At 38.7% G+C, this 14,108-nt stretch overlaps 1 pseudogene; it reads right to left on the bottom strand.

The window, feature by feature from the left end:
- Positions 1 to 420: 420 nt before the first annotated feature.
- Positions 421 to 9,309, bottom strand: LOC103261158 (annotated as a pseudogene).
- Between the last annotated feature and the right edge of the window lie 4,799 nt (positions 9,310 to 14,108).

Genomic DNA, 14,108 nt, shown 5'->3' with positions numbered 1-14,108 from the left:
AAAATTGTATTTTTTTTGCACAAAAGAGTTGGATTTATTGTTGCTGACAACTGCATAGCAACTTTTAGTTTGCTCATATTCCTAGGATTACAAATCTGAAGTACAATTTTGCTTCCAGTTAAAAAGTTACACTCTGAAAAGTGATCAGGCAGTTTAAAAAATTAATTATAGTTTATAGAATATCTTTAAAATCCCTGCCAAGCAAAATATTAGCTTTATATCTTTATTAGCTTTATATCAAAGATTTTTATAAATCTTTGCATAAAATGAAACAAATCAAGGCATACAAATTTCATTATGCTCTACATTTTAAAATACCATCCTCTGTTTCCTTTAAACTATTTTAATTAATTCATTCAAAAATCTCTTGAAGCTGAACTGTCCAGTTTGATAGAATGAATAAATTTTTTAGTATCTGAACTAAGCATCATCTTGGCTGAAGCGAAGTAAGAACTCTATAATCCTATGGGCCTCCCAGTCTTGTCTTTCCACAGACAGGAAACTTCGTTCTTATTGGTCATCATATCTACTATGTCTAAATGTGACCCACTTAGGATAGGTCACAAATTCTTTCAGGAATGCTGTAGCTGTGCATGCCCCTGAAGATCTGTGTTTTCCAATGTCCAATGTTGCTAACAGCAAGCTGGCAATCTATAACCTGTCTTGTATAATGTCCAAGGAGAGGTTTCCTCCAGACACAGGCCTCTGTTTCAATACTGGCCTCAAATAATTCGTTCCACAGCCAAGATGAAATGGTAAAGACCTCAGTGGTACCTGACCCCAAAGTTATGTCCATGGCAGCTGTCAAGGTGGCAGCGTTGATTATGTCTTTAGGATTAAAGGTGTACTCATAACAGAGCACGTTGGCTCGTTTGATCCTACCCTTGGCATCAGTGTTAATATGTATGGTCTTCCCGTTTCTGCCTCTAAGGACATCCCATGTTGGCCTTGCCTCTGGACAAATGTTCACAAAGAGGGGCCGAACCTGTGATATTCATGTGGGCAAATTGAGCTTTGCAGCAGACACAATGACTGAACATGTAGTTTCAACTTCTTCCTTGTCAGCCTTCATGAGGTCCATATTTGCTGAAGCCTTGATGGAGATAACACCACTGTCAAAGGTAATGCATTTCCCAACAAACACCTGGGGGTTCATTTGCATTGGGGCTGCTGGTGTAGTGAATGTCCAAGATGACTGGCGGCTCGTTGGATCCTCTGGCCTCCCTAGGAATAATCCCTTTGCCTGTTCCTCAAACCAAGACCTGGTCCTGATATGGACCTCTGCTTTGCGACTAGCACTTTTGAGATTCTTCTAAATAGTTTTGGCACATCTGGTTGGCATAATCTCATTGGCTGGTATCTCCATCACATGGAGTGCCAAGTTCTTCCCAGAAATGAAGAGAACTCCTTTCTGTCAGGCCTCCTGGTCCCTTTGCAGCTTCGCTGCCATGGTCATCTTTTTCTGCTTTAGGTCATCTTCTTGGAGACCAAACACTGCTGTTTCTGCAGGATCTTGAGCATCTCCACTGGGATCCACCCCCATGGAAGAGAGCTCCATGTTTGAACCCACCTGCACCCTGCTGCAACAGCAGCTTTGATGCTTTCTTTGCCTTTGTGCCAGTTTTCCTGGTTGTTGATTCCAGCTGTCTTTTTGCCATGGGGAAGTCCTGATGCAGACCACTTCAGAAAGGTATATATATATATAAAACTTCTCTCAGCTTTCTGATTATCAATTTATCAAAATTATCTTCTGCACTTCTAAACTGTGTCATGTCTTCTTTTTCTTTGGAATAGATGACTAAAACAAGGCCTTTCCGTTTGGCAGTAATGGAAAACTGTCAGGGGTGGGGGAGGTGGAATTGGCAGTTGAGGGAAACTGCTGGGGGGGGTATACCTGATTAACAAGGGTACCTGCATAATCAGTGTTTGTATACCTTACCCTGAATTGTACCCCACATCTTTCTAATAAAAAAGAAATCACAAGTTATAAATCAGTGTATTTTATTCAATAACATAAAATTTCTGAACATCCAAAATGCTATATGTAAATTTAAAGTATAATAAATTAGAATAAAATTTTGCAAAAAAACCCTACCAATTTTTGGTGAAGATGTAGAGAAATTGTAGTCCTTATGTACTACAATTGGATGGATGGAAATGTTAAAACTGCACAGTTAGTTTAGAAAACAGTCTGGCAGTTCCCCCAAAATTAAACTTTGGCATACCATATGACCCAACAATTTCACTCCTAGATGTGTACTCAAGAGAAATGAAGACATACAGCTACACAAAAACGGTACACAAATGTTCACAGCAGCATTATTTATATTATCCCCAAAGTGGAAATAACCAAAATGTTCATCAACTGAAGAATGAATAAATAAAATGTTGTATATTCATGTAATATTATTTGGCAATAAAAATGAATACAAAAAATAAAAAACAAAACCAGGCCTTTAGTCATGTGTGTGGTGGCAAGACCCAGATGATGAATCCCAATTGTATTTCTGTATGCTAGCAATGAACACATGAACACCAAGCTTAAAAGTATGATACCACATACATTTGCTCCAAAAAATAAAATGCTTACTACAATTGTACAGAACTTTTGCATAGCTGAATACTATACAACATTGACAGAAGAGACCAGATGCTCTAAATAAATGGAGAGAAATACTATGGGATGGAAAACTCTACACGGTGAAAATGTTAGTTCTCCCTAAATTGATATAAAGGTTTTATGCCATCTCCATCAAAATCCCAATAATCTTTTTTATGGATATGGACAAGATTATTCTAAAATTTTTATAGAAAGGAAAATTATCTAGAATAACGACAATAATTCTGAAAAAGAATAAAATGGGAGGAGTCAGGCTACCTGATTTTGAGACTTACTGTATAGCTACAATAGTCAAGACTGTGTGGTACTGGTAGAAGGACAGATGTATAGATCAATGGAACAGAACAGATACGGACCCATACAAACATGCCCAACTAATTTTTGACAAAGGTGTAAAAGTAATTCAGTGGAAAAAAGATAGCTTTTTCAACAAATGGTACCAGGGCAATTGGGCATCCACTGGCAAAAATATGTACTTTGACCTAAATCTCACATTTTATATACAAAAATTAACTCAAAAACGGATCACAGACTTAAATGTAGAATCTGGAACTCAGAACTTTTAGGGGGAAAAGGGGAGGAAATGTTTGGGATCCAGGGCTAGGCAAAAAGTTACTCAACTTAACACCCAAAGCATAATCCATGAAAGAAAACATTGGTAAATTGGAGTTCATCAAAGTAAAAAAACTTCTTCTCTTCAGTTGACAGGAGATCTGTTTTTTTTTTTCTCTCTTTTTTTCCAAGTTGGAGTCTAACTCTGTCACCCAGACTGGAGTGCAGTGGCCGCTCTCAGCCACTGCAGCCTCGACCTGCTGGGCTCCGGCGATCCTTCTGCCTCAGCCTTTCACGTAGCTGGAACTACAGGTGCGCGCTACCATGCATGGCCAATTTTTGATTTGCTGTAGAGATGAGTTCTTGCCAAGTTGCCCAGGCGGGTCTTGAACCCGTGGGCTCAGGCAATCCACTCACCTCGGCCTCCCAAAGCGCGGGATTACAGGCTGAGCCACCGATCCTGGCGACAGAAGATCTGTTAAGATAAGAAGACAAGCCATGAAAGTGAGAGACAACATTTGCAAACCACATGTTTGGCAAAGGACTGATATTCAGGATATATAAAGGACTCTCAAAATTCAGAACTCAATAGTTTAAAAAAATCAAATTAGCAAATGAGGAAAAGATGAGAAATCATTTCAAGAAAGAGGATGTGCAGGTGGCAAATATGCACATGAAAAAAGATGGTCAACATCATTAGCCATTAGGGAAATGCAATTTAAAACCACAGTGAAATATCACTGTATGCCTGTCAGAATGACTAAAATAAACAGTAAAAACTCAAATGCTGGTAAGGATGCTGAGAAACTGGATCACTCACCTTTGCTGGTGGGAATGTAAAATGGTACAGACGCTCTGTAAAACAATTTGGCAGTTTCTTGTAAAACTAAACATCACATAACCCAGTAGTAGCACTCTTGGGCATTTGTCCTAGAGAAAGGAAAACTTTTGTTCGAACAAAAATTGTTAAGCTATAGTACATCCATACTATGAAACACTATATAGCAATGAGAAGGACTGAATTATTGATATATGCAACAACCTGGATGCACCTCTGAAAACTTTGCTAAGTGAAAAAAGCCAGTCCAAAAAGTGACATATGACAGGATTCCATTTTTACAAAATTCTTGCAGTGACAAAATTATAGAAATGGCGAACAATTTCGTGGTTGTCCCAAGTTATGTTGGTTAAACGGCAGCTTAAGGGAAGTGAGTGTGGCTATAAAAGGACAACGGGGGGGTTGTTGTCGTGGTGGAATGTTCTGTATTTTAACTGTAACAATGTTAATAACCTGATTGTGACATTGTACTATAAGATGTTACTATCGGGAAACTGCAGAAGGGTACAAGGGATCTCTCTGTATTATTTCTTACACTACATGTAAATCTAGTCATGAAAAACTTGATTTTGAAAATCTCCATTAAAAAGGTTTTAGGCCCTGATGGCTTCACTGAGGAATTCTTCCAAGTATTTAAGGAAAGAATGGCATCAATCTTTCACAAACTTTTATTAAAAAAAAAAAAAAAGAGTCTAGTGGCTTATGCCTGTAATCCTAGCACTTTGGGCGGCCAAGGCAGGAGGATTGCTCGAGCCCAGGAGTTCGAGTCAGCCTGGGCAACATAGTGAGACCTTGTCTCTACAAAACAAAATTTAAAAAATAACCTAGGTGTGATGGTATGTGCCTGTAGTCCCAGCTACTCAGGAAGCTGAGGAGGGAGGATTGCTGAAGCCCAGGAGCTGGAGGCTGCAGTGAGCCATGCTTGTGCCATATCGTCCAGTCTAAGCTGCAGAGTGAGAGAGAGAGAAAAAAAACAAATAAGAATACTTCCCAAAGTCCAAAATAAAATATTAGCAAGCCAGATCTAGGAATGTAGAAAAGAACTCACATGTCGGTGTTCCAACTGGCACCCGGGGATGTTAAGTTGATTTAACATGAGGAAGCCAATAGTGTGGTGTTCCACATCTGCAGAGCAGAGGAGAATAATTGTATGATCATCTTGATAGAAAGTTCATTTGATAAAATTGAATATTCATTGATGAAAAAGTTCTTAGCTACTAGAAATAGAACTTCCTTGATATGACTGAGGAGTATTTAAAAACTCCTGCAATATATATCACACCTAATGGTGAAATATTGAAAGCCTTCCTTTTGAGATGGGGAATGACATAGTGATACCCACAGTCCCTCATGCGTTCAGTGTGGTACTAGTGGTCCTAGCCTGTGCAGTAAACAAGAAAAAATCCAATAAACAATACTAAGGATTTGGAAGGAAGAAATAAGACTCGTTTTTATAGATCAAATGGTTGTGTAGATAGAAAATCCAAAAGCATCTAGGAATAAGTCAGTTTAGCAGGTTGCAAGATTTAAGGCAAATATAAAAAAAAAACAATTGTTTTCTATATTGCAGTAACAAAATAAATTTTGAAAAAGGATACTGTTTTCAAAGGCATTGTAAATATCAACTGCCTAGGAGTTCAACTGATATAAGTTATGTATAATATCAATGCAATAAATCACAAAATTTTTGTGAGAAGTTAAAGTTCTCATTAATTGGAGAGATACTCATGAATTAGAAGTCTCAATATTGTAAAGATTTCACTTCTTACCAAATTGATCCATTGAGTCAATGCAATCCCAAACCAAAGTCCAATAAATTTTGTTGTTTTTTTTTTAAGAGATAGGGTTTGGCCGGGATTAGTGGCTTAGCCTGTAATTCCAGAACTTTGGGAGGCCGAGGCGAGTGGATTGCCTGAGCCCGTGGTTTTGAGACCAGCCCAGGCAATTTGCCGAGACCTTGTCTCTACAATAAAAATAAAAAAAATTAACCAGGCGTGGTAGTGCAGACCTGTAGTTCCAGCTACTTGGAAGACTGAGGCGGAAGGATCGCCGGAGCCCAGCACGTTGATGCTGGGGTGGCCATGAGTGTGCACTCCAGCCTGGGTGACAGAGTGAGACTCCAACTCAAAAAAAAAAAAAAAAAAAAAAGAGATAGGATCTTGTTCTAACACCCAGGTTGGAGTGAGTGGTGCAATCATAGTTCACTGCAGCCTCAAACTCCTGGGCTCAAGTGATCCTCTTGCCTCAGCCTCTCAAATAGCTAGGAATACAAGTGTGGGATGCCATGCCTAGCTCATTTTTTCTTTTTTGTAGGGACAGAGTCTCACTGTGTTGCCCAGACTGGTCTCTAATGTCTGGCTTACCAAAGCACTGGGATTATAGATATGAGCCACTGTGCTTGGCAACCAGTAAGTTTCTTTTAGATATTAACAAGCTGATTCTAAAGTTTGTATGGAAATGCAAAGGACCTAGAAGAGCCTAGAAAATTCTGGACTATAGGAGGATTGGTTGTATTGGATATCAAGACTTAATAGGAAACTGTAGTTACTAAGAAAGTGGATTATTAATGGAAGGATAGAAAAATTGACCAATAGACTACTAGAATAAAGAACCTAGAAACAGACTTATAGATATCTGGACGCCTGATATGTGAGAAAATTGACCTTGAAGAGGAAAGAGGAAAGGATTAATTTTTTCAGTAAATGGTACTGAGACAATCAGATATTATCACTTGATTTTGTTTTATTTACTTATTTATTTATTTGAATTGCAGTCTCTTGTCCAGGCTGGAGTGCAGTGGTACAGTCACAGCTCACCAAAGCCTCAAACTCTTGGGCTCAAGCAATCCTCCTTCCGCAGCCTCCTGGGCTACAAGCGCACGACTCTACCCAGCTAATTAGTTTTGTAGAGACGAGGTCTCACTACATTGCCCAGGCTAGTCTGGAACTCCTGGGCTCAAGCAATCCTCCCTTCTTCGCCTCCCAGAGTGTTGGGATTACAGGCATGAGGCACAACACCTGGCTTCATTTTTAAAAGAAAGAAAAAAAGATATAAAATAAAAGTCAAACTAAAACTTGATCCAAGCTCGTACTCTTTAAATAAGAATTAGTTCCACGTGGATTGTAGTTTTAAATGGGAGCAGCAAAACAATAAAATTCCTAAAAGATAACATACCAGAATATCTTCATGACTTTGGTATAGGAAGATGTTTTAAAATAGGATGCAAATACTATTGACTGTAAAGAGAAAGATAGATACAGATAAATTAGACTCTATTAAAATTCTTTTCTCACTCCCTTTTTCTTTCTCCCTTCCTCCTTTTTTCATTTCCTTTCCTCTATCTGTTAAGGTTTTGCCCTGCTAGGTAATAAAGACCAACAGTAAAAAGAAGTCATTGCTCACCAGGAATGCTATGGTAGTATCTTGTCACTGGTGTCCTCACATAAACTATTGAAAGCCTTCAAGCTTTTCTTCACCATATAGCCAGAATGATCTTTTCAAAATGTTATATCTCATCCTGTTACTCGTTGGCTTCAAATCCTTCCACCAAGACTAGTTAAGTAAATCCTAGGATCTCACCATAAAATGAAATCCTGCAGTCATTAAAAAGTCTGAGGTGGATTTCTTTGTACTAATATAGAGCAATCTCAAATAATTATTAAGTTAAAAAACAAGAAGACACAGAGCAATGTGTTTTTAAAAGTACAGGATTGGTTTTAAAAAATATAGATGCAGTAGGATCTCATCATATTCTAAGTTACTCAAACTTATGTAGTTAAAAGGAAGATAAATATATTTTATTAAACAGGGCAAGGGACTTTTTTGACCTTTTTTCCACTTTGTGTATATGCAGTACAGTCTATAACAGCCTATGGGAAAGTGTGTGAGTAATTTTAAGGGCTTTACTGACCATTTATAAAGAAGAATTATGCATAATGCAAGTGGCCAGAAAACCAAACAGTAGTCATTTTCCTGAGACACTTTGTTTTATGAGAGGGTCTCACACATTGCACAATTTTTAGTATATCTGGACCTCTATCGTCAAATGTCAGTAGCTCCTGAGTTACTGGGTCAACCAAAGAACTGCCCCTGAAGATCTTCAAACATCAGTGGGTGGGGGGTGGGGTTCAAGAGCACACTGCGCTAGGTTGACAACACTAGAGAAAAAAATAGGATTGTATAGGATTGTAAAGAAGGCTGCATGAAGAGTTAAAGGAATCGACAACTGTGTATGCTGCATTTGAATAAGGAATTTAAGGGATTTTTCAAGGATTCCTTTGACCTTAAGTGAGTTCTTAGTTGCCAGCTCCAGGGACTTGCCAGGAAGTGGACATGTGCTTGAAAGACTCATCAGCCCCACCTTTACCCTGAAGTGTTGACCTGGGACCTGCACTTGTCTTGTCCCGGATGCCAGCCTGTCAGTTCTCCCTCCCTAGCGGGGAAACCAGAACTGAGGTGAGGAAATAGGATACTGACTAACTTCATGCCTGTAATCTCAGTACGTGGGGAGGCCGAGGTGAGAGGATTGCCTGCGTCCACGGATTTGAGACAAGCCTGGGCAACTTGGCGAGACCTCATCTCTACAATAAATTTAAAAATTACCCAGATGTGGTGGCACATGTCTGTAGTTCCAGCTACTTGGAAGGCTGAGGTGGAAGGATCACCTGAGCCCAGCAGGTCGAAGCTGCAGTGGCGGTGAGTGTGCCACTGCACTCCAGTCTTGGTGACAGATTGAGACTATGAATAAAAAAAAATTAAATAAATAAATAAATAAAAGAATTCTGATCTGACTTAATGTATTATTGAATTAGAGGGAAACCCCGAATAATTTCAGCATAAAGAACTGTCTTGAAACTGTAATAACTGTGAAAAGTCACAGGGATTTCCCCACAGCAGGGACTTGGTGGGACTGCTTTGCTTAGAAAGGTTTGGGGCATGGCCACTCCTGGTCTGGTACTTCATTAATAGACTATATAGTGCCAAGGTTTGGTCACCACACTTTAAAAATGATATAGATAAATTCAGAATTGTCAAAAGCAGGGAAAATATCTGCTCCAAGATTGGCATTTTTCCTGGAGCCCAGATTCTTTTGAACCTTTTATAGCATTACTATAAAAGACCACAAGATGGCGAAAGAACTCTAAGATGCCTTCCCCCCCCTTTTTTAAAACTAGATTTAAAAATGATCTGATGTTCCCCGATGAAAATGAGAAAAAGAAAGTTTAAGAATGTCTGTATTTCAGAATGTATGGAATGACCAGAATACTTTCTCCGGCAAGTTATAGCTATGCTTGCCCATTGTTCGGGTGAAGAGATTTCACACATGTTAAATGGCAACACTGGTAAATTAAGCTCGATGTTTGTCTCAGGCTCTAGTCTAGCACTTAGCAGTATTGCCTACTTAGCTTTCTGCTCTTCTTTTCCTTCCTTTTTATTCTCTGTCCCTCTATTTCCTTTCATCAAGACTTCCTAATATGAAGAGGGCAATCTAATGTCGTGGTTAAGGGCATCAATTCAGAACTGTTGCTTGAGTTCAAATAGAGACTCCTAGTGATTAACTGTATGACACCTAGGAAATCGCTTAGCCCTGTGCCTCGGGACCTTTTCCCTCTAAAATGGAGATAATAATAGTGCCCACTTCATTGATTATTCTCAATATTAAATAAATCGCACTTAGAGCAATACCTGACACATAAGAATGTTATTTTTTGGAATTAAAGTTTAAATTTTTTTCTATTCATTTGGTGTTACTTTATTTTAATTTATTAGCCAGAAGAGTGAACTGCTTGAGGACTTTCTCTTGTAAAAATCATCACCACCACCAGCAATACAACCATAAAACTTCCACATCAAATTTCGTTGCTTTTGGTTTAATAGGTTTTTTCCTTCTGTCAGTTTCCCTATTTCCACCCTTAGATTAGTAACTAAAGAGATGATGACAAGGATTTTATTTATCATATGAAATATTTTTATTAGAGAGAGACAAGAAAAAAAGACATAATAAAGCAGGGTAGACTTTTGTTTGATAGTTTTTTTTTTTTTTTTTTGAGTTGGAGTCTCACTCTGTTACCCAGGCTGGAGTGCCATGGCACATTCACTGCCATTTAGCATCAGCCTGCTGGTGGGCTCTGGTGATCCTTCTGCTTCAGCCTTCCATGCAGTCAGAACTATAGGCTTGTGCTACCACGCCCGGCATATTTTTGATTTATTGTAGAGATGGTCTCGCCAAGCTGCCCAGGTGGGTCTTGAACTCACAGGCTCAGGCAATCCACTTACCTCGGCCTCGCAAAGTGCTGGGATTACAGGCTGAGCCACCGAGCCCAGCCAATAGATATTTCTTTGTGCATAGAAGAAAGACCTTTTCAATAATCAAGAAAAAAATTTTAAAGTATATTTTGCCTTACTTGTTTAACCATTTTAGGATCATATTAAAATGATCTGCTAATGAAATTAAAATCTATACAGTCACTTTTTAGAAAATAAAACCTTAATAAAATGCTTTAAATATCCAAAAGAAAACCTGAGATATTTGTAAGATAAAATCATAAAAATGTTAAATTAAAAATTAATGCCATGTACTTACCTCTCAGTTGAAGAACCAGAACATTCATAATATTTTTGAAGCCCTATACCCTTACTGGTCCCATGGCCCTGCTTGAACATTCCCCAGTCTGACTTTTCGATTTCTTTTTTGAGTTGGAGTCTCACTCCATCGCCCAGGCTAGAGTGCAGTGCTACGCTCATGGCCACCCCAACGTCAACCTGCTAGGCTCAGGCAATCCTTCTGAATAGCCAGAACCACAGGTGCACACTATCACGCCCGACTAATTCTTTGATTTATTGTAGAGTTAAGGTCTCTCCAAGTTGCCCTGATTATTCTTGAACACATGGGCTCAGGCAGTCCCCTCACCTTGGCCTCCCAAAATGCTAGGATTACAGGTTTGAGCCACTGTGACTTTTTGATTTCTTATTCTTTTGTATTAAAAAATATCTTACCACTATGAACATACTCATAAAAACTGTACTGCTTATATTTGCATATTTGAAAACTTTACTTGCACAGATTCATATTGCAGATATTCCTCTCCTGCAACTTGCTTTTTTGAAATCAGTATTATATTCCTTATGCTCATCCACGTAGATACATTAAGCTAGCATGCCTTTATTTTGCTACTGTATGGTATTCTGTTATGTGCATACCATTTATTTTGCCACTCATCTGTCAGTTAAAAGTGGTCTTCAAATTCAGAATTTAATGACCTTGCTATTAAAAAACCACTGTTGCTATGAACATTTTGTACTGGCTTTCTGGTACACATGCCCAAGGGTTTTTCTAGGCCACATACCTAAGAGGGTAGTGCCGGGAAATGACAAATAGCTTACCAAGGTGACCGTTGTCAGCATATCTTCTTGCCAGCCATGTGTAAGAATTAATGTTACTCCATATCCTCACCAATATTTTTGCTTTTTGGTTTTTGCCTGGTGTGTGCAAAATGATCTCTGCTCCACTCACTCCTTAGCGTTCCTCACAACCTTTGCATTTACTCTTCCCTCTGCCTGGGATGATCTTCTCCCTGATCTCTCCTTGATTTGCTTGTTTACCTCCTTCAGGCCTTTACTTAATTGTCTGGTTCTCCGAGACCTTCCCTGTCCATCATCTTTAGAAATGGACATGCCTCCTTCCCATTCCCTGGCCTCTTGACTGCTTTGTTTTTCTCCAGAGCGCTCGTGACCACTACTTTTCCCCACAGAACTGGAGCCCCATAAGGATAGGGAGTACTGCGTATCTTGTTCACAGTTAGGTCCCTAAAACTTAGAGCAGTACCTTGCCCATTGTAGCCTTTAATAAATACTTGTTGGCTGAATTGAATGAATCTCATTGAGGTTTCATTTCCATTTTCTTGATTATTAAAAATGTGGCCAACTTTTATTGACCATTTGTGTTTCCTCTTCTGTGGAATGCCTGGTGAAATATTTTGGTCATTTTTCTGTTGAGTTTAATATTTTCCTATTAGAACTAGAAGTTCTTTATAAATCAGCTTATAATTCTTTATTAATTACTCATATAATAAGTGTTCTACTTTGTAACTTTTAGCTTACTTTTAAAAAAATGTTGGCAATTTAAAAATTCTGACAAAGTTCGTTAATATTTTCCTTTATGCTTTGTGTTATTTAAGTGATATTTTCTCATCATTTTGGAAAAAACTATAAAACTTTGCTATTTACTTTCAAGTATCTACTCTGCCTAAAATGAATTTTGAGGTAGGATGTGAGATAGGAGTTCACTTTTTTCCTTATGGAGAACCAGTTTAGCTAGTGCTATTCATTGACAAGTCTGTCCTTTCCCCACTAATCTACAGTGCCACTTCCTAGGGAGTGAATGTTTGTGACCCTCCGAAAATTCACATGTTGAAGTCTTAATCCCCAATGTGATGGTATTTGGAGATTTGGCCTTTGGGAGGTAATTAGGTAAAGATGAGGTCTTGGATGTGGCTCCTCCATGACGGGATTGGTGCCTTTCTAAGAACAGGAAGAGACATCTCTATAGTTGCCATGTGAGGATACAGCAAGAAGAGGGTTGTTTGCAAGCCGGTAAGAGAGACCTGGCCAGGCACAGAATCTGCTAGCACCATATCTCAGACTCCTACCTTCCAGAGCTGTGAGAAATAAATGTCTGTTGTTTAAGCCACCCAGTCTGTGGTGGTTTGTTAAAGCAGCCCAAGCTAAACACCTGTGATGTATATTAAGTGTCTAAATGCTTAGGTCTTTTTCTGAGCTCCCTTCTGTTCCATTAGTTTTTGTGTCTTTCTGTGTAATTTAACACATTCTTCTATACTGTCACTTTTATGCCTCTTGATTTCTGGTGGAACAATCCTTCCCTTCTTATCCTTCTTCTATAAGAAAGTCTTGTCTATTCTTGACCCATCATTTTTCCATATAGATTTGAGAATTACCTTATCAAATTCTAAAAAGTGCTCAGTTGAGGTTTTTAATTGAAGTTCCATTGAATTTATACTTGTATTTGGGGTAGAACTGATATATTTATGATCTTGAATGTGCTTACCTATAAGTGTAGTATATAGGTAATATTTATCTAGTCTTCTTTAATGTCTTTCAATAAAGATTTAACTTTGTCCGTATAGAATTTATATAGACAGTCATATCATCTGCAAAGTGTGATAATTCTGTTTCTAATCCTTAAACCTTTTGTTTCTTTTTCTTGTTTTACCTCATTATCTAAGACTACCAATGTAATGTCAGAAAAAAAGCAAAGTTAATGGATTTAGGGTTTGAATGGTGTCTCTAAAAGTTATTTCTACCTGGAACCTCAGATTATAACCTTATTTGGAAAGAAAGTCTTTGCAGATGCAGCTAAGGCTAAAGATGAGATCATACTTGATTAGAGTGGGCCCTAACCCAATGAAAGTGTCCCAGTAAAAGATAGAAAATGATACATATAGACACTGAGAGAAGAGGGTGGTATGAAGAAGAAGGAAGAGATTGGAGGGGTGCATCTGCAAACCAAGGAACACCAAGGATTTTTGGGAAACACCGGAAGCCAGGAGAGAGGCGTTAGATAGTTTCTCCCTAAGAGTTTCCAGAGGGAACCAATGCTAAAACCTTGCTTTTGAACTTCTGGCCTCCTGAAATATGGGAAAATACATTTCTGTTCTTGTAAGCTACCCAGTGTGTGGCAATCTGTTATCATAGCTTTAGGAAATTAAAGTAATGAACATCTTTTTTTCTGACATTTGTGCGTTATTTATTTAAGTGTGTGTGTGTGTGTGTGTGTGTGTGTTTTTTTTTTTTTTTTTTTTTGAGTTGAAGTCTCACTCCATTGCCCAGGTTGGAGGGCAGTGGCATGCTCACGGCCACCCCAGCGTCGACCTACTGGACTCCAGCTATCTTTCCACTTCAACCTTCCAAGTAGCCAGAACAACAGGTGCGTGCTACTATGCCCAGTTAAATTTTTATTTTTATTTTTTTGAATTGGAGTTTCACTCTGTCACCCAGACTTGGAGTGCAGTGGCTGCTCCCGGCCACCACAGCCTCAACCTGCTGGGCTCCGGCGATCCTTCCGCCTCAGCCTTCCAAGTA

The sequence above is a fragment of the Carlito syrichta genome, unplaced genomic scaffold (assembly GCF_000164805.1).
Source record: "Carlito syrichta isolate Samal-C Ts95f unplaced genomic scaffold, Tarsius_syrichta-2.0.1 Scaffold303625, whole genome shotgun sequence".
NCBI lineage: Eukaryota > Metazoa > Chordata > Mammalia > Primates > Tarsiidae > Carlito > Carlito syrichta.
The sequence above is the reverse complement of the archived record's forward strand: the minus strand, read 5'-3'. Positions and strand labels throughout refer to the sequence as shown.